Source organism: Triticum urartu, chromosome 2A (assembly GCF_056163025.1).
Source record: "Triticum urartu cultivar PI428250 chromosome 2A, HENAU_Tu73, whole genome shotgun sequence".
In the NCBI taxonomy this organism is placed as follows: Eukaryota; Viridiplantae; Streptophyta; class Magnoliopsida; order Poales; family Poaceae; genus Triticum; species Triticum urartu.
In genome coordinates, this window is record NC_141874.1 from 595939552 (window position 1) to 595961233 (window position 21682).

Here is a 21682-nt window from a genome sequence, read left to right on the forward strand (position 1 = left end):
ATTTCTGAATACTTTGGCATTTCTGATGATCCAAATATTCCAGCAAGCAATGAATACCACTTCAGAGAAGAAAGGCCTATCAAAACTTCACCTTGCCTGAGTAACCAACTCAATCATGGAGGTGCCAGCAGACCAATCAATCTGTAGATAATTCCAGACCCTGACACTGAAATTGCAGTTGAAGAATAAGTGATCCCTGGTTTCTCTAGCCTGCAAGGGGTAGAGCCTACAATGGACTCCATCTTCCATGTGCCAGTGCCTTCTCTCAACCATATCCTTGGTGTTCAACCTGTCCATAATAAGCATCCAAGCAAAGACCTTGATCTTGAGAGTACAGGAGGATTTCCAAATCCAACAAAGCAAAGGATTGAAAGACTCAGACACAAATGTGTGGGAGTAAAACATCTTTGGCTTGAAAATCTTGGAAGAGCCCTGCCAGAACCAAAGAACCCTCAAACTGGGGTCTCTGTTGTGTGAATCCATCAAATCCTTTATTAGGTTTAACTCATCAAAAGCCTGAGCAGATAAGGGAAGGTGGAAAAGTTGGTGCATATCCTGGGTATTGAAAATTTCCTTAACTAAGACCCAGGGGTCCTTGGCAAAAGAGAAAAGCCTTGGGAATCTTGTCTGTAGACTAGATACTTCAGAGCCAAGGTTCCAATTATCAGACCAAAAGAGAGTAGTGTCCCCTTCATTGATCTGCACCCAGGAGCAGTCCCTAAAATGCTGCATGACTTTACAAATATCCCTCCACCAGAAGGAGCCACAATCATTTGTTCCCTGGGGCATTCTTTCAAAATAATATGAATCCCAAACAAGAGATACCCAAGGAATATCTCGTTTGTTCAAGAAGTTACTGGCATGCTTGATAAGAAGAGCCACATTCTGAACCCCCGGATTAAGAATACCAAGACCTCCTTTGTTTTTTGGCCTACATATGAGTTCCCAAGCAGCAACAGATGGTGCTGGCTCATCTCTATGCTTTCTCCACAAACACTGCCTTTGGGTTCTTTCCAACTGCTTGAGAATACCAGCTGGTAGAGCAAGACTACACAAAAAGAATATTGGCATTGAAGATAGAGCAGAGTTAAGGAACTGCAGCCTTTCACCTTGGTTAAGGAAAGAGGAACTGGCAGTCATTCTTCTCTCCATACAGTCAACCAGTGGCATGAAGTCTACCATTTTGGGCCTTGTGGTCCCCACAGGTAATCCAAGATATGTAAATGGCATTTTACCAATTTTGCAACCAAAAGCAGCAGCCAAATCCTCCATTACAGCAGAGTCAACATTGATTGGAATAATAAATGACTTATGATAGTTGACATCCAGACCAGTGGACTGAGAGAACACCTTTAACATATCCTTCAGAGCCAGAAGCTGAACCCTGTCTGCAGGGAGGATGATTTTATCGTCAGCATACTGGATCACAGGGTAATCTGTATCATGGCAAGGTATAGGTAGGTGAAGAATTCCTTTCCTGAACATATCATTCATCACTGTTTGGAGCAGATCAGCAGCTATGACAAAGAGCAGAGGAGATACAGGGTCACCCTGTCTAACTCTTTTTTTACAAACAAACTTCCTCCCAGGGACCCCATTAAGCAAAACAGAAGAAGTACCGGTGGCAAGGAGCTGCTTCATCTAGAGAATCCACTTAGTATTAAAGCCCTTATACCTTAGAATTTGAAAGATAGCTTCATGCTCAACAGAGTCAAAAGCCTTCTCAAAATCCAATTTGAGAATTACTATGGCTCTCTTTGACCGGTGACATTGGTGCAAATATTCAAATGTCCAACCCAGACAATCCTGGATTGTTCTGGTCTTAATGAAACCATATTGGTTCCTGTGAATGCACTGCATAATCATTTCTTGGAATCTATTTGCAACTATTTTGGACAGAAATTTAAGCCCCATACTAGTGAGAGAGAGAGATAGGCCTGTAGTCTCCCACTTCCTCAGGTGATAGGTTTTTGGGCACAAGAGTAATAAAAGAACTGTTGATGTTCTCCAAGATAGCAGTTCCTTCATAAAAAGCATGTGCCAACTCATAAAAATCCTTAGAAATTAGGTGCCAGCATTTCTTAAAAAACAGACCATTGAATCCATCAGGACCAGGTGCTTTATCCATAGGCATATGCGTGACCACATTGTCCATTTCCTCCTTTTCAAAAGGCTTAGTGAGCACCTCAAGGCCAGACACAGGTGAAATAAGTGAGGACAAATCAAAACCCATCACAATCCCTCTAGAGGTGCCCATTCTATTCTTAAAGCAACTCCAGATAATTCCAGCCATTTGGGAGTGATCAGAGACTACAGATCCATCAGGCAGCCTCAAACTAGCTATAGAGTTCCTCCTATGCCTCTCAGTGGCCATAGCATGGAAGAATTTGGTGTTCTCTCCCCCCACCTTAAAGTACCGGATAGTGCATCTCTTTTTCCAGTACAGAAACTGTAAGTGCGGAAGCTTTTCCAAATGGGTTTTGACAATTCTTCTGAAGTTGTTCTCCTGAATAAAAAGAGGCCTCCACTCCTCCAATTCATCCAGAAGGAAAATGACATGATTGCATTTGCTGATCAACAATCTCAGTTTGGAAACATTCATTTGCCACCTCTTAAGGCACATTCTCAAATATTTAAATTTGTCTGCAATTTTAGCAGTGATGTGTGTTTTCCGAGAGGGCTGATTCCAAGAAGATTCAACACAGTCCATGAAACCCTCAAGTTCTAGCCCATAATTTTCAAACCTAAAGAGATTTGATTTTGGAATGGAAGTCTTAATGGAGATTAAGCAAGGCACATGATCCGATGCAGTCCTAGCCAAGGGCAGAACCTCAGTCATAGGATAATCAGAAATCCAGTCCACAGAAGTAAAGAACCAGTCTAGCTGCTCAAGAAGTGGGATATCTTGCATATTGGACCATGTGTAGGATCTGCCTTTGATTGGAAGTTCAAGGAGGCCCAGGTGACCAATAATCTCATTGAAAATGAACATGTCATTTATGTCCCCTCCAGCTAAGTTTCTATTATCCACAGACCGAAGGAAATTAAAATCGCCAAGTAACAACCAGTGCTCATTGAGAGGTATAGCCAGGTTGTATAACCAATTAACAAAGTTGTCCCTGGCTTCACCCTGACAAGGGCCATAAACAGCAACAAGAGTCCAAGACTCATTGTTCTGCCTAGAAGTAAACTGAACAACCACAGCAAACTGTTGCACTTCAATTACAGTGCCACTAAAAACAGAAGAATTCCAGACCACAATAATTCCTCCAGAAGCTCCAATAGAAGGAGAGCAAACGAAAGAGTCAAATCTTTTAGGGCAGAAAGATTTGATTGACCTAGAGTCAAAAGAAGTGCATTTTGTTTCTTGCAGACAGGCTATTGAACATTGGCTTTCCTCAATTTTCTGCCTAACAGCCCTCTGTCTAGCTTCAGAATGCAGGCCTCTTACATTCCAGCAAAGAATATTCCAGTTTCTACAAATATTACTCATTATAACATAAGGTAAAGTCCACAAACCACATGGCACACAATACCACATGTCCAAAAGAGCACAATCTAGTCCAACCCAACATTAACACACACCAAAGTTCATGAAGTAGAGTACTGCCTAAAAATATAGATAAAGCAAAGTTAAGGGCTTGCGAAACCCAACATGCCAAGGACACTCTAATCATCATGCTTAGGCGAAGCAACAGCAGGTGGATCCACCATAAGTGCATCCACAGAGAGCAAAGCAGCGTCAATTTCAAGCTCACGCCCAACTTCTTGGAGTCGACTGACAGGAGTTGCAGGAGGAATTCCTTCAGAAGCAGGCTCATCGTGCATCTGGGCCGTGAAAGGCTTAGCCTTGGGCATCTTTCTCTTGGGCTGTAGTGTGAGCTCCTGGAAGGTGGGCTTGAATCCATCACGCTGAGCCGAGCTTCTGATGCAGCGTCTAACTGCGGTGTCTACAATTGGAGTTGGAGCCAAGGTTTTCCGCGGCCTGCGAGCTTTAACCACAGCATGAGGGGGGAAACCTGCACAGGTTGCACATCAACATGATCAGAAAAAAGCGCCCTGGCAACAGGCCGAGCTGGCTCTTGTTCCCTCCAGGTAAGGCGTGGCAGGTCTGAATCGCTGAAAGCCAAATCCCAACTCCTCTTAGACAGAACAACCGGCGACAAAGGTTGCAGCAGAACTGGCCTGGGAACATAGAAAGCTACTGGAGCTTGCAGAAGGCTCTCAAAAGATCTCCTCCAAACTATATCCGGGGGCAAAGGAGGCCCAAAAGGAATCGCAGGCAGAACGATCTCCTCCCTGACAGCAGGAGGCTGATAGACAACAATGGCCCAATTATTATCTGCATCTTCATTAACCAACGGCAACACAGGTGCTTCAGACAAATCATCCTCCACCACGACAATGGGTGGATCCTGGTCAATAGCAGAGTTGGGCTGGGTGGAGAGATCCACCACCATTGATTCTTGATCTTGTACAGGTTCAGGTTCCACATTGTCTTTCCAATTCCCCCAATTGTCACCAGCCACCTCATTGATCACAGGCTCTGGCGGCGGAGGAGGGACTGCATTCCACCCCAAGGCAGGGTAGGAAGGAAGATTAAACGGAGGCAGCTCGGGGAAAGGAACACCAGGAACTGGATGCGGATTGCCATTGATGGGCATCCAATCTTCGTACTGGGGCATCTGCTCAGCAAAGTTCGCACCCAAAATATATAGAGGCGCGGTCCAAGAAACCCGAGCACCACCATAAGCCGCATAGTCGATGAATACCACATCACGTGGCATAAGGATATCCTCTGGGAATGAAGCAAATACCAGAGAACGAACCATATATGGGTCCTCACTGACCCAGTGATGAAACTTGCCAAACGTATTCACAGCTGCCCTGATGCATTCAGTGTTGCGAAGGTCCAACGGAATACCAAGAAACATAAGTAGCCCCTGACGAAAACCCTGAACTCCACGAAAAGATTCGCCCTCGTCGTGCTTCATAAATCGCACAAATCGGTCATTCCCCAGCGGCTGAGGCGGAAGTTGCAGCAAAGAAAACCTGTCTGCGGCGTCCCGAAGCTCAAAGAGCCCAACCGAACAGATCCAAGGCTGTGCTGACCTAACAAGAACACCATGCCCTTGCAACCACTGCACTACTTCTTCTCTAGCAGCACCAATCTCATCTGGCTAAGGAATAGGCATTACCTCCACAAGCATGAACTCCTCATGACGGCGCACAATTGGGATATGTGGCGTCACAAAGGTTCGCGGTAGTCAATCTTCCCCACCATCAATGATGTGGTGACCAGCAGGCACGTACAGCAGGGGATCCAAATGGAAGTTTGCCATCGGAGCCAGGAGCTCCGCCTCCAAGGACGGCGAGTGGAGAGGTGGGGGAGGGGTTGCAGGCGGCGAGGCCGATGGTGTCTTGGGGCCGGGGCTGATGGAACTGGACGACGGTGTAAATGCGGAAGTGCAGGGAGGTCCAAGTTTGGTAAAAGAGTTGTCAGAGAGATATTCCCGCAACACGCATCGGAAGATGGAGCGTTAACAGGTTTGGCTTGCCATACGAGCCCCAAGATTCTAGCAAACTTGTTGCAATCTTTTTTGACGTGACCAGACCGGAGGCAAGAGATACACCAAAGCTTAGATGTACATGCAGAGGCAAAATGACCCTTCTCAAGGCACTTCTAACACGTAGAAATTTTGTCGACCATATCAGAAATTAAATTATCAAAATCTTCCCTGGCTTGTTGAGACGAGGGGATAACCAGCTGTTCCCCAGAGGAAACCGGCCTAGCCCGGCCAAACTCAGAAGAAGACGAGGGCTGATCAAGGCCCGCAGTAATCATAGAGGCTGGCCCATTATGGCACGGTTCGTCCTCATTCAAAGGAACAGGATTCCCGCCCGAGATTGGTGGCCTGTGATCAGCAGGAGGCAGAAGATCATGAACCGTACCAAACGAGATATATGGCCTCGCCGACATCCACCGGAGAGTCGCTGGTAATGTTGGACGAATAATAACCCGCTCATGAGTGGGAATCGAATAACCCGCATCTTCAACAGTACGAATGCAATTTTCCGTAGCTGGATAACGATAGCCCTGGCAAGCACCATAGTTCTGAAAAACTGCAAATGAAAGCTTTTTGCCAATTGAACAAGCGTATTTGAAAGAAGACTTCGATGGCTTAGAATGCAGGGCTAAAACCCCAAGGGCAGCACATCTTTTTGAGGGACTCACAAGGATCCGCTCAACATCACACTCCAAATTCCAGATCTTGAACTCACGATTCCAATTAGGACCACCGTTACTCCATAGATGAAAGTAACATTTGAATTGGTCGCAAGAGAAAGACCGAAGGCGAAGAATAATCATGGCAACAACCTTGCAAGAGACTTGAAATCCAAATACCTTATCTTTTATCAGAAAAACCATGAGATCAATGCCCAAACCACCAATAGCTGCCTCCAGAGCCGCGGCCACAGAATCTTCGTTTAACCGAAAATTGTGGCGTCCAAACGAGACCACCATGGTGAAGATGTACGAGTCCTCCATGGGGTGCACCGAAAAGCCCGTAGATTGGAAAACCTTCTCCACAAAAGCCAAATCCTTTGAGAAGTCCAAACCAAGGGTGGAACCCTCCATGGCACCCATTGAAGATGGGTATGGACGTGTAGATCTCGAAGCGCCCGGTTTTACTGCATTGCTTACGAGAGCTTGCTTTCTTGGCCCGTAAATGGACCTGCGAATGAATATATATAATTAATAAATGACATTAGGGCCCCGCCCAAAACGAAAATATATATAAAAAAGATTAAAAATGAATTAATAAATATTAATTAAAATGATAATTAATTAATTAATTAAAGAATTAATTAAACTAATTAATCATGATTAGATTAACCTAACCACTAATTAAACTAATTGACCCTGTTTAATTAACCTGCTAATTAAGTAGCCAATGACAGTGGGGCCCACCCCTAATTAATCATGTTTAGATTAATTAAAATTGGATAACTAAATGTGTCACTGACCGGTGGGACCCACATGTCAGGTTGATCAGGTCAACTGCTGACGTCATGCTGACGTCATGATGAATCAGCAAACACTATTCTGGATAATGTTGATTTAAATAATTAAATAAATCCTAAAAATGATTTAACTCTTTTAAAATTAATATAAAATAAACCGTAGCTCGGATGGAAAAACTTTGTACATCAAAGTTGCTCAGAACGACGAGACAAATCCGGATACGCATCCCGTTCGACCGCCACACATCCCTAGCATAGCGAACATGCAACTTTCCCCCTCTGGTTCATCTGTACGAAAATGCGAAACCTCGGGGATATTTTCCCGGATGTTTCCCCCTTTTATCGGTACCACCACATACCGCGTTAGGGCACCCTAGCACCGCTACTTGTCATGTCATGCATCGCTATGCATCTGTTTGCTTAATATTTGTTGTTTCTTCCCCCCTCTTCTCTCGCTAGACACCGAGACCGACGCCGCTACTACCCAGTACGACTACGGTGTTGACGACCCCTCTCTCTTGCCAGAGCAACCAGGCAAGCCCCCCCCCCTTGATCACTAGATATCGCCTACTCATCTCTCTACTGCTTGCATTAGAGTAGTGTAGCATGTTACTGCTTTTCGTTAATCCTATTCTGATGCATAGCCTGTCATTGCTGCTACAACTGTTGATACCTTACCTGCAATCCTAAATGCTTAGTATAGGATGCTAGTTATCATCAGTGGCCCTACATTCTTGTCTGTCTGCCATGCTATACTATCGGGCCATGATCACGTCAGGTGTTGATCATGGGTATATACTATACCTATTACACATGATATATGTTGTGACTAAAGTCGGGTCGGCTCGTTGAGTACCCGCGGTTGATTCACGAATTTGGGGGCTGGAAGGACATACTTTCCCGACGGACCTCTGTGTGGATCTTTGTGGCGGAGTGACAGGGTAGGTTGAGACCACCCAGGTGAGAGGTGGCCTGGCCCTAGTCGGCGTTAGCAGTTACTTCAAGATAACACGCTTAACGAGATCTTGGTATTTGATCTGAGTCTGGCTACTGTCCTATATGCACTAACCAACTACGCGGGAACAGTTATGGCACTCGACGTCATGGTATCAGCCGAAGCCTTCGTGACATCAGCGACTAAGCGGCGCACGCCGGGTTGGACCGCGTAACGCAACTTCCTTTGTAATGGAGGTTGTTAGGTCTGCTCACCGGCCGCATACGCAACGTGCAGGTGTGCAATGGGCGATGAGCTCAGACCCCTGCGCGCATAGGGTTTAGACCGGCGTGCTGACCTCTTTGTTGTGCCTAGGTAGGGCTGTGACGTGTTGATCTTCCGAGGCCGGGCATGACCCAGGAAAGTGTGTCCAGACAAAAGGGATCGAGCGTGTTGGGAAATGTGGTGCACCCCTGCAGGGAAGTTAATCTATTCGAATAGCCGTGATCTTCGGTAACAGGACAACTTGGAGTTGTACCTTGACCTTATGACAACTAGAACCGGATACTTAATAAAACACACCCTTCCAAGTGCCAGATACACCCGGTGATCGCTCTCTCACAGGGCGACGAGGGGAGGATCATCGGTTAGGATTATGCTATGTGTTGCTACTTGGTGAACTTACCATCTACTCTCTTCTTCTGCTGCAAGATGGAGGTTACCAGAAGCGTAGTATTTGAAAGGACTAGCTATCCCCCTCTTATTCCGGCATTCTGCAGTTTAGTCCACATATGATACCCCTTTTCCATTTGATACCGATGCATACATATGTAGTGTAGCTCCTTGCTTGCGAGTACTTTGGATGAGTACTCACGGTTGCTTTGCTCCCCCTTTTTCCCCTTTCTATACTCGATTGCTGTGACCAGACGATGGAGCCCTGGAGCCAGACGCCACTGTCGATGACGACTACTACTACTCGGGAGGTGCCTACTACTACGTGCAGCCCGCTAACAACGACCTGGAGTAGTTTAGGAGGATCCCGGGCAGGAGGCATGCGCCTCTTTCGATCTGTATCCCAGTTTGTGCTAGCCTTCTTGAGGCAAACTTGTTTAACTTATTTCTTGACTTAGATATTGTTGCTTCCGCTGACTCGTCTATGATCGAGCTCTTGTATTCGAGCCTTCGAGGCCCCTGGCTTGTAATATGATGCTCGTATGACTTATTTTATTTGTAGAGTTGTGTTGTGATATCTTCTCGTGAGTCCCTGATCTTGATCGTACACGTTTGCGTGTATGATTAGTGTACGATTGAATCGGGGGCGTCACAAGTTGGTATCAGAGCCGACTGCCTGTAGGAATCCCCCTTCCACACTCCTTGGCCGAAGTCGAGTCTAGACATTACAAAACTTTTACTAACATGGTTGTGTGCCTTATGGGCCCACGTCGCCATTTGGGTCGTATTAGGATCTTTTACTCCTCGATCCTTACTCTGGGACTCTGAACTCTCTCCTACTCTGGTTAAACGATTTTACTAACTCTAACATTAGGATCTCGTGACCACGTTCACCCCAAAGTTGGATAAGCCCTAGCTATTCTTTAGAGTAGTATATTGAACATTATCCACACTGTCATTTGACACCTTTGAAACATCTTTGTTTTCATATGGAACCCACGAGACAGGTCGTGCGTCACATGACGGCCATTGGTGCCTCAGGATCACCTGCTGTGTTGGTTGAGATGATGACCTATCTGGGTTATCGCTGGCACCCTGAGTACACTGTCTACGAGGAGTACCAGGACTTTAACCAGGAGCAGTACCGTGCCATCGTCCACCTCTACTCTCGGGAGTATGACTCCACTACCATGCTGCACACTGCTCATGGTGTTGGAGTGACTATCGACATGGCGGTCCACGATGCTGCTTATCCGGATCTGACACGTCTTCGTGGAGAGTATCAGTAGTTGGACACCTCCCCTTTCAGGCACATTGCTATCACATCCGATGTTGGTGCGGAGGGGTACTATACTGCTGCCTACTCCACTATCACCCGAGAGCCCTTCTACCATCAAAACCTGGTTCTGCATGCTGATGGGCTAGATAGAGCTAATCGAGCTCTTCGCCACGAGTTGTACACCACCCGTCAGCACTTGTACCGTGCTCTGACGCTGTTGCACCTCTCTGTCCGATCTGGTGATCTGTCGCGTTCTGTGATCTATCCTGCCAGGACCGTGATGCCCTAAGGGCGTCGGCTGGCCAGATGTGGGAGGCTACTCTCCCGCACTTGGTCCTCTTCTGCCACCTGCGCATCGGGTTCCGCACCAGAGTATCCGCGGACCCCAGGCTACTCACGCGGAGGACTTCTCGTCGCGTCACTACCAGCTGTCAAGCTACACCTACCTCCACAGTTCCTCCTGGGACTGATGTAGGCTTGCTTGTTAGTGTTAGATGCATTCACCGCGAGCTTGCGTGCCGCCTATGTTGTTCTTAGTGTGTGTACTGAACTCTGTGTACCGAACTCTGTGTACCGAACTCCATGCATGATCTCTTTTGTAAGATATGCCAACTACTATGTAGTATCTCTCGTGTTCCTTTCATTATGCATGTTTCATCATGAATGATTTTTGCCCTTGAAAATTCTCAATGCTGAACTACCCCTGTTATATATTAGCAGGATGGTTAGACCAGGTGGTCGTGGTCGTGGTGGCCATCCCCCACCACCGCCTGAGTACATGGCTGGGATGATGCAACAGTTTGAGCTGAATCGCCAGTTCATGGAGAATATTATGGCTCAGTTTCCTCCCCCCAATATGAACCAGCAGCCAACCCAAGTGACTCTGCAGGATTTCATGCGTCTCAACCCAACTGTGTACCGTAGCTCAACTCAGCCTCTGGATGCTGATGACTGGCTCCGTGACATCACCTATGAGGTGGAGTCTACTGATGTAGCCCCTGCCAGCTATGTCACCTTTGCTTCATTCTTCCTGAAAGGACCCGCTGCTCAATGGTGGGACAGCCACCGGCGTACTCTGCCAGTTGGAACAATCATCACCTGGCCAGACTTCCAAGCTGCTTTCCGTGCTCGCTTCATTCCTCAGGGAGTCATGGACCGTAAGAAGCATGAGTTCCGCAACCTCGCTCAGGGCAACAAAACTGTGGAAGCTTATCAGCGAGAGTTTCTGGACTTGTCCCGCTATGCTGAAGAAGATATCGCAACTGATGCACGCAAACAAGAGAAGTTCCGTGATGGCCTTCAAGCTGACATCAAGCTCGCACTTTTAGTGCATGACTTTGCTGATTTCGCCACCTTGGTGAACAAGGCCATCAATGTCAAAACTGGTCTGCAGGAACACCAGAGCTCTCACAGGCGCAACCGTGACACGGGCTCATCTTCGGTCGGGCCCGTCCTCACAGAAGCGTAGGATATGGATTCCCAACAGCATGTACCATCCTACTGCACCTGCTCCAAGGCAGTCCTATGCTGCACCACGTCTGCCTCCCCCACCAACTAGGCAGCCGAGACTTCCAGCTCCACCACCCCGAGCTCCTATTCCCACTCCCAATAATGGTCTGTGCTACAAGTGTGGCCAACTAGGTCACCTCGCCAGGAACTGCTTTTAGAACCAGAATCAACTGGCCCTTCCTGCAGCTGGTCGTGGAAGCAACCAGCCTCGCAACAACAATGCCAGGTCTTATGGTCGTGTTCATGCCAACCACATTGATCTTAATGAAGCTCAAGACCAGGCTGCTACTGTGATGGGTACACTCCTTGTAAATTCAGTACCTGCATCTGTTTTATTCGATTCAGGAGCATCGCATTCATTCATGTCAGAAGATTTTGCATACAAGCATGACGTTAAATGTGAGGAGACGAACACTTCGATAGTGGTAAAATCCCCCGTGGGACAATGTCAAACCTCACTGGTTGGCATCGACTTCCTCGTGGAAATTGAAGGGCTGGAATTCTATGCCTCTCCCATTATCCTGAAGTCGTCTAACATTGACCTCATTCTGGGGATGGATTGGTTGAAAGCACATACTGCTTCTATAGTTTGCGCCACTAAGACCGTCCATCTGCTACATCCTTCCGACGAAATAGTTACTTACCAGGCTCATCTAGTTCAGAATGTCGAGGCACGACTTTATGCCTTGAATGCATTGAACGCTGCACCACTCGAGGGCATTGAAAACATTCCCATCATTCGTGAATTCCAAGACGTCTTTCCGAAAGAACTTCCAGGGATTCCCCCTGCTAGAGCTGTCGAATTCATCATCGACTTGAAACCAGGCACCGCTCCTATAGCCAAACGACCCTACAAGATGCTGCCGCATGAACTCATTGAGCTTAAGGAGGAAATCGACAAATCTCTTGTCAAAGGTTTCATTCGCCCTAGTTGCTCTCCTTGGGGAGCACCTTCTCTCTTTGTTAAGAAGAAGGATGGGACGAACCGATTAGTCCAAGACTACCGTCCTATAAACCAAGCTACCATTCAGAATAAATATCATCTTCCTCGGATCAATGATCTTTATGATCAACCGGCTGGCTCATCAGTGTTCTCAAAACTCGACTTGAGGTTGGGTTACCACCAGATCCGTGTTCGTGAAGAGGATATCCCAAAAAACGCCTTTGTGACTTGGTATGGATCATACGAGTACACCGTCATGTCATTCGGCTTAATGAATGCTCCAGCCACTTTCACTCACCTGATGAACTATATATTCATGGATTACCTCGACAAGTTCGTCGTTGTTTATTTGGATGATATCCTTGTATATTCCAAGAACAAGGAGGAACATGCTGAACATCTTCGTCTTGTGCTGGAAAAGCTTCGAGAGCATCAACTCTATGCTAAGTATTCCAAGTGTGAATTCTGGCTCCCCGAAGTATCCTATCTTGGGCATGTCATCTCCAAGGATGGTATTGCCGTCAACCCTGAACGAGTTCAGGCTATTCTTGATTGGACTCCTCCGAAGAATGTCAAGCAAGTCCAAAGTTTTCTCGGTCTCCCCAGCTATTGTCGTCGATTCGTCGAGAAATTCTCGAAGATTGCCAGGCCTCTGACTAATCTGTTGCATAAGGGTGTCAAGTTCCAATGGACAGACAAGTATCAGGAGAGTTTCCAGGCGCTCAAAGACAAGTTGACTTCTGCCCCAGTGCTTGCTCCACCTGATACTAAGAAGGACTTAGTCATTTACTGCGACGCCTCCCGTCAAGGATTAGGCTGTGTCCTAATACAAGAGCGCAGAGTGATTGCTTATGCCTCTCGTCAACTGCGCCCTCACGAAGAAAACTACCCAGTTCACGACCTCGAGCTTGCTGTTGTCATTCATGCTTTGAAGTAGTGGCGACATTACCTTCTCGGTAATTGTTGTGAGATCTTCACCGACCATCAAAGTCTGAAGTATCTGTTTACTCAACCAGACCTGAACCTCCGACAGCAGAGATGGATGGAGACTATTGCAGACTTTGACGTGGGTATATCCTATACCCTAGGAAAGGCTAATGTAATGGCTAATGCCTTGAGCCGCAACCACCTCCAGGTTCACAAAGTTCAGCCCTCGCTTGTCGAAGAATTTAGAAAGCTGAACCTCCACATTGTTCCCCCTGGTGCACTCGCTCCACCTCCTGAGGAGTTTCGCAAGATGAACCTTCGTGTTGTTTCCCAGGGTTCCCTCAGTACCCTGGCTGTCGAACCAGATCTCTTGGACTCCATCAAGAGAATTCAGGGATATGACTCTCAAGCCCACAAGATTAAACGCCATCTAGCTGAAGGAAAGCCCTCATTCTTCACTATCGCCGATAATGGCGCCTTGTACTTCAAAGGCCGCCTAGTGGTGCCATGTTCAGAGGAAAACCATGATATGATACAGGAGGTTATGAAAGAAGCTCATGATACGCCTCTGTCCATCCATCCTGGTAGTACAAAGATGTACCAGGATATTCGTCAAAGATTCTGGTGGTCTAATATGAAGCAAGACATTGCTCGTTATGTTGCTGAGTGTGACGTTTGCCATCGTATCAAAGTAGAACATCAAAGGACTGCTGGAACTCTACAACCTATGTCTAATATTGAATGGAAATGGGACCATGTTGAAACGAACTTCGTCACTGGATTTCCCAAATCGCAGAAAGGTAATGATGCTATTCTTGTCGTCATTGACCGGCTTTCTAAAGTTGCACATTTTCTGGCGGTCAAAGAAACAATCACTGCTAATCAGCTTGCAACTCTCTACATGTCCAGAATTGTTTCACTTCAAGGTATTCCACTGGTTATCAGTTCGAACCGTGGCAGCTTATTCACTTCAAGATTCTGGGCAAGTTTCCAAGAAGCTATGGGAACTCATCTGTCGTTCAGTACTGCGTTTCATCCTCAGTCGCAAGGACAGGTTGAACGTGTCAACCAAGTTCTCGAAGACATGCTTCAAGCTTGTGTAATTTCCTTCAGCAAGAAATGGGAGGAATCTCTTCCATATGCCGAGTTCTCTTATAATAATAGCTATCAAGCTAGTATGAAGATGTCCCCCTTCGAAGTGCTATATGGACGAAAGTGTCGGACCCCTCTGGACTGGTCAGAAACTGGGGAACATCCACTCTTCAGTCTGGATATTATCCAACAGGCCGAAGAACAAGTCCGCATTATTCGCGAGAATCTCAAGACTTCTCAGTCCCGTCAGAAAAGTCAGTATGACCGTCATCACAAAGACATGGTCTATCAACCTGGCGAAAAGGCTTATCTTTGAGTTACACCAATGAAGGGTGCGCACCGCTTCAGGATAAAGGGCAAGCTAGCTCCTCGCTATATTGGCCCATTGACTATTCTCGAAAGGCGTGGAAAAGTGGCATATCAACTAGAGCTTCCGCCGAACCTTTCTCATGTTCACGACGTGTTCCACGTGTCACAGCTCCGCCGTTGCTTCAAGGATCCAATCCGAGCAGTGGATCATGAAGTGCTCGAATTGCAACAGGACCTCTCCTACAAAGAGCACCTGGTCCGCATTCTCGATCAAGCTGAATGCCGCACACGTCAGAAGGCGATCAAATTCCTCAAAGTCCAGTGGTCGCACCATTCTGAAGATGAAGCCACATGGGAACGCGACGACTGCCTGCGTGATGAATACCCCGCACTGTTTCCTTCTACCTCCTAAATCACGGGACGAGATTTCTTGTAGTGGAGGAGATTTGTAACGCCCGGATAATTAGGCTAGAGTAAAACTCTCCTAATGATGCCAGGTCATCTCTGATTACTGTTGCTAATCTCTCGTTAGTTCAAAACCCGTTCAAAAGTCAAATTCAAAATTGTCAAACAACAGTAGTTTTCAAAAGTTGAAACAAAAATGTTCGGTGGGTGCCAAATATTGCATTGGTAATTATTGTGGAGAAAACATTTTTTAGAAAGTGCCTAAATGTTTTAAAGTGTAAATAAATAAATAAAAGAAAATACAAAAAAAGAAAAACCAAAACTAAAAAAAGGAAAACAGAACCCCCCCCCCCCGGGCCGAGTGGCCCAGCAAGCAGGCTGGTCCAACTGGGCCACAACCAACCAGCCGGCCCAACCCGCCGCCATAACCTCCCCCACTCCCCCAAACCCTAACCGACACTCTCACTTTCCCCCACTCGCTCACTCCCTCTCCCCCCACCACTCTCGATCCCATCTGGATCGGGGGGGGCAGCAGACCACGCCACCGTCGCCGATTCCTGTCGTTGGAGATCAACCCCGACGCCGTGCCGCCTCCCCAACGGACCGCCTCCCCGTGACCGTCGACGTCTTCCTCAACCTCCTCCCCGTGCCCCACTGCCACGCTCCCTACACCTGCGGTGAGGCTCGGCCTCCACCCCCCTCTCTCCCGCGCCTCACGCCCCGCTCCGGCCACCGCCTTGCCACGCCGCTCATGCCGCCCGCCGTGGTCATGCTGCTTGCCGTCGCGCGCTGCCGGCCGCGCCCGGCCGATCCTACCGTTGCTCCTCCGCCGCACCGCTCCGCCTCGCGCTCACCGCGGCTACGCCGCCCGCGGCCACCCACGCACGCACCGCGCCACCGCCCTGTTCCCCCCCCCACTGGGTCGCGCCGCGGCTCGCACAGCACGCCGCCCCGCTGCGAGAAGTGCACGCCTGCACGCGCCCACTGCCCCTCCGCGCACGCCTTCGCGCTCGCCGTGGCCACCCCTCCCCGCGTGCGCCACCGCCTTCCCTGCTCCGGCCACTTCGGCCTTGGCCTAACCGCGCCATTGCCGCGCTGCGCCCTTCCTCCGCCTACGCCCGCCCGTGCTGCCTGCTAGCCCTAGCCGCCGACGCACCACCGAGCCGCGTATGCTTCCGCCTTGGCCGAAGCCCGCCGCCGCTCGGCCAGCCACTTCTGCTCACCGCCTGTGTCGGGGCCGCGCCCATCTCCGGCCATGGCCACGCTGTGATCACCGGCCTCCCCTGTTCCGATGCCCTCCCGGGTCCGACTGCACCTGGGCGTGCGCCCGTTCGGGTCGTGCGTTGCGCCCGTTGCCCGCAACCGCTAAGCCCCTAGGGCCAATGACATTGGGGCCCCGCCCAGAACGAAAATATATAAAAAAGATAATTAAAATTAATTAAAATGATAATTAATTAAAGAATTAATTGAACTAATTAATCCTGATTAGATTAACCTAACCCCTAATTAAACTAATTGACCATGTTTAATTAACCTGCTAATTAAGTAGTCAATGATAGTGGGGCCCACCCCTAATTAAACATGTTTAGATTAATTAAAACTGGATAACTAAATATGTCACTGACCGGTGGGACCCACATGTCATGTTGACTAGGTCAACTGCTGACGTCATGATGACGTCAGCAAACACTATTCTGGATAATGTTGATTTAAATAATTAAATAAATCCTAAAAATGATTTAAATCTTTTAAAATTAATATAAAATAAACCGTAGCTCGGATGGAAAAACTTTGTACATGAAAGTTGCTCAAAACGATGAGACGAATTTGGATACGCAGCCCGTTCGTCCGCCACGCATCCCTAGCATAGCGAACACGCAACTTTCCCCCTCTGGTTCATCTATCCGAAAACGCGAAAACCCGGAGATATTTTCCCAAATGTTTCCCCGTTTTACCGGTACCACCTCATACTGCGTTAGGGCACCCCTAGCACCGCTACTTGTCATGTCATGCATCGCTATGCATCTGTTTGCTTAATATTTACTAGATCATGATTGGCGCGCGTTGTTGCGCCCGTCTATTTTTCCAATAAAGTGATAGTAATTTTGCAAATAGATAGACATGGAAGAACTGAATTTCTATATCCAGTGAAAGAACTTCTGAACCTACACCAGTATTTATTATTTTATATAGCTACCATCATCTATATTTTCCGGGTTATATTGGCCATCCTCTTAGTTCCATGTCAACACGTTTTTTCTAGCAAGTCATAAATTGGATCATAAATTTACAACATAGGCATTTCATGACCATGAATGTGCCAACAGGTGACCGTGCAAGGAAAGTGTAAACAAATGGCACTCCATGAAACTGATCACTATAGTAATTTTGATAAAGCTTCTCAGCAAAACACATCGAAATAATAGTAGTGTGACATCCTTGCAAAGTCCTATTTTCTCTTAATTACATATGTGTAAGTGACATTGGCAATACAATTGAAGGATGGAGTATCTGATGCAATTAAAATAGATGGATTAATAAATGGCATGTGGGAAGCTGCAATGCTCCCACTGGATGGATGAGCTCCTTCAACCTTTGGTGAATTTGATTCACCCAATGCTTGCGCCCTGTATGTTTGTATAGGAAAAAAGATCAGTGAAAGTACTACATATACGGAACCAAAATGCAAATGTGAACTTTCTGTTCAGATCAATACAATTTTTTTTATAAATAACAATCCAAGAGACAACAAATACTATTTGGTGAGTCAAGTGGCCCCACTTGGTCATGTACATTACAAACTTACTATATAAAAATTATGCAAACATGAGCGCACATTATTCTTACCTAGGAAGAAGTTACACATTCAGTGTTTGCTTTAGTTGGTTCGGTGCATGTACAGAAATCATCGGCACTTATGGTCGCAGTAGCATCAGTCTCTCATCTAATCTGATGAACAAGATGAACATATCTGAGGACTAAACTGGACTAAATTAAATATGCATCATAAAGGGAAATATTGTGATAAATTTGTACACAACCAAATAAGATGCAACGATGCCATATGCTCATGATACACTGCTGTACAAGTTCTGAATAAGGCAAGCATATATAGTAGGAGAATCCATTTGGCAAAAAAAATAAAATGCAAGAGCTGTTTATTCTAAAATATAATGCAAGGAAAAGATAATTCTAGAAATGTAAGGACCATGCAATTTGAAAAACTATTCATCTAAATACCTTAAAAATCAGGGGAATGTTTATTCCAAATACTAATGTAAGAAGAAATAAATGGCGCCTAAAATTCTTTATTCCAAATAATAATGCTAATAATTTGGCAAATCATTATTGTACTACAAGATGAAGCAACAAAGTAGAGTGATCGTGGTCATTCCTCCGTTGTCTGTCATTGTCAAACTCTAAACGCACAAAGTCCTTTATAAATCAATTATCAAACTCACGTTTCGATTTTATAAGCTACTTTTCAAGTGTATCAGAAAGTCCTTTATTGCAAGGAAACATGGCGCCCAATTCAGGCGGGCATGCCTGCTGATCATACGAAGCATTACCCTTCTAGCATTTTGTTAGCATGACAGAGTAGTCTGGACAAAACATGGCAGAATTCACAGAAATCTTTGTCACAGCGGATACACATTTTACCTATATATTGTAGCCCATAGTTAAGCTAACATGTTCTGTAAATTTAAATGTATGGAAACCATGTTCTCTTATATTTAGATAAACCAAACAACAAACTGGGTTCGTACTACCATAATAACAACAAAGGAATAACACATTAGAAGCACGACGGGGCTATTACTTATTCCTCGGAGAACATAACAGATGTTTATCCAAAGCTGAGACGGTCCTCAGGAAAGAACGTCGGTAAGGAGAACACCGAATTCAACATTGTAACAACACAATAGAGCTGAACATACATTTGCATGAGCAATTGTTTTACCTGACAGAAAATCAGCAGCTTGGCATCCCTATCCAATTTTTCTGGGTTTCACAATAGCCTGTTGGACATCACTGCTGAAAGCTTTGTGATTCCCTGCCGAAATGTGTGTCTCCTGTTGCTTGAGAGAGCCCAGCCACATAAAGACATGAGCAGCGAAATAACCTTTCTTGCAAAAAGGGATAACCTGCATCACTGCTAAAGCAGAACGTCTAAAAGCATGATCATAGTAAGATGATATTTTTCTGAAACAAGGAATCGATCTGTGAGCACCTCCTTCAGAAGGCAGCATTTCACAAAAAGAATCTGTCTCAAAGTCCATACAATTAGCTCTAAAGAGACTACTCATAGCAGCAACCCCATTAGCACCGAGCAAACCTGTTTTTTGTGACACATGAAGATAAATTTCGCTCCATGGAGGATCATATCATAGTGTAACATAATCTGCAGACTCGTAGAGACACCTATCGGTCCAGCAATGACCCTCTTGGATGTTATTCCGTCACATTGAAAAAATGCTATAGGGTACATTATTTTTATTGAATTGAACCACCAGGCCTGCAAAACAAGGAGCGGCTAAAAAAGAGCTGCACATAGGTACGACAGAGATCACAATAATAAACCAGGCCTATATATGGTGATGTCAGCTATATATGCTTATGCTTTTCTGGAAAGCATGAAGGCAACATATGAAGAACATCATCTTCTATCTTACAAAGAGCCTTTTATGCATAAATTGAACAGTATATGCGCACTTTTTCAGGATTTCTTGGCTGATCAGGAAAGCATGATTATATGAAGAACATCATCTTTTACCTTACGAAGAGCCTCTATATGCATAAATTGAACAGAAGATGCACATTTTTTCAGGATTTCTTTGCTGATCAGGAAAGCATGGTTAAGACAACATATGAAGAATATGAACTTCTATCTTATGAAGAGCCTCTATATGAATAAATTGAACAGTTGATGCGCATTTTTCAAGATTTCTTGGCTGATCTTGTGTGCATCACCAAGCATACCACTCCATGCAGGGTCCCAAACAACCAATGCACACGCATGGGCCTGGCCACGCTCCTTGCATACATTGTCAGAGTTTGCATATGACTTTAGCAAAGCTTTTTACCAAAAATATATTTCGAGGACATCATTCCTTTGTACGTGTTAACGCCCATAGAAGTGTCCTCACATGGGAAAATGCAATCATGTACGTATAAAGATCTTGCTTTCTTCCCAGTGAGAACAAACATGCGAAAACAATCATCTTTAAAAGTAGCTCTACTAAATTAATATAAATTACTTACTGGAAGGCCTTAAACAAACAGTCTGCTGGCAGTGAGAATAACATCTATCTGAAGCCAAAAAAAGAACTGGATAAACCATGGTAAATGAGGCATATGCAATAAACACCAACAACTTTATGATAGCTAAGAATAGATTTTCGACGGTTGAAATAGGTAAATCAAAGATTGAATTTAAGCTTCATTATACAGCGGTATGACGGTATCGCATAATAATGTTTTCTGAAAAAACTAAAAGATCCAAAACATGCATCTAAATTAAATAGCAAGGTGAATAGACTGGTATACCGACCAGCATCCGTTGTGTATGTGCAGTGCGCATCACGATCGCCATGTAATCCTTCCTCTCTCTTGAACTCCATGACGCCAAGAAGAGCCGCCTGCGCACTGTGACCACAGAGAACGCTAGAATCCGCTGAGCAACAATACATTGAAAGGGACACCACGAAAGCATTTACCTGTATGTGGCGTTCTGCCCTTCTCCTCCTTAAGCGGTTGCTAGAACACAAGCCACGAGACATATCAATATTGAGCACGATTGTGAGCACGGGGAGCGGGGGCGCCTTCTTCGTCTCCTTGCCAACCTTCTCGTCGTTGCTACCGCCACCACACCCCTTTCCTTCTCGGACTACAAGGGGCGACCGCAAGGCGAGAATGGAAGTCGCGGTTGGCTCCACCACTGGAGGTGAAGGTCGCGGGGAGGCACGGCCGCTCCCGTCCAGCGTCGCCCGCCATGCTATTGTTCACTCCCGCGACTCCACCCGATCCGGTCGTTCCTCACCTCTGGTCAATCCAATCCAACGCCTCGCATCCGGCACACGGCCGGCCGGCGGGCGCTCCTCTATGCGCCTCAAATTGGGACTGGATGGACACAGACACGCTTTAACGAATAGCAGCACGGACTCAAACTCTGATGACGTCTCGGCTCACCGCCGCCATCGCCGTTGGCCTTGGATAGGGACCATAGGGTTAGCAACCACCCCAATCGCCCACGACTGATGTGCTTTTCGGACCGATCTTTCTCCTTGCTTCAGCGGACAGATGGGCCGTTTGGCCCAATTAACCACTTTAGTCAGAAAAAATTACAGGAGTAGCTGCCCTCAAGAAGCTGCGGGGACGCGAGCGATCAAAAAAAATACTGTGCATCCAACGGCCAGGGACAGCCATAACGTGAAATCAAACGGCTTCAAAGGCTGATAGCCTGAGGGAGCTCCTAGGGTGCCGAGTTATAATGTTTTAAAATTCTTTCTTCCCCCGCTTCTCTCGCTAGACACCGAGACCGACGCCGCTGCTACCCAGTACGACTACGGTGTTGACGAGCCCTCTC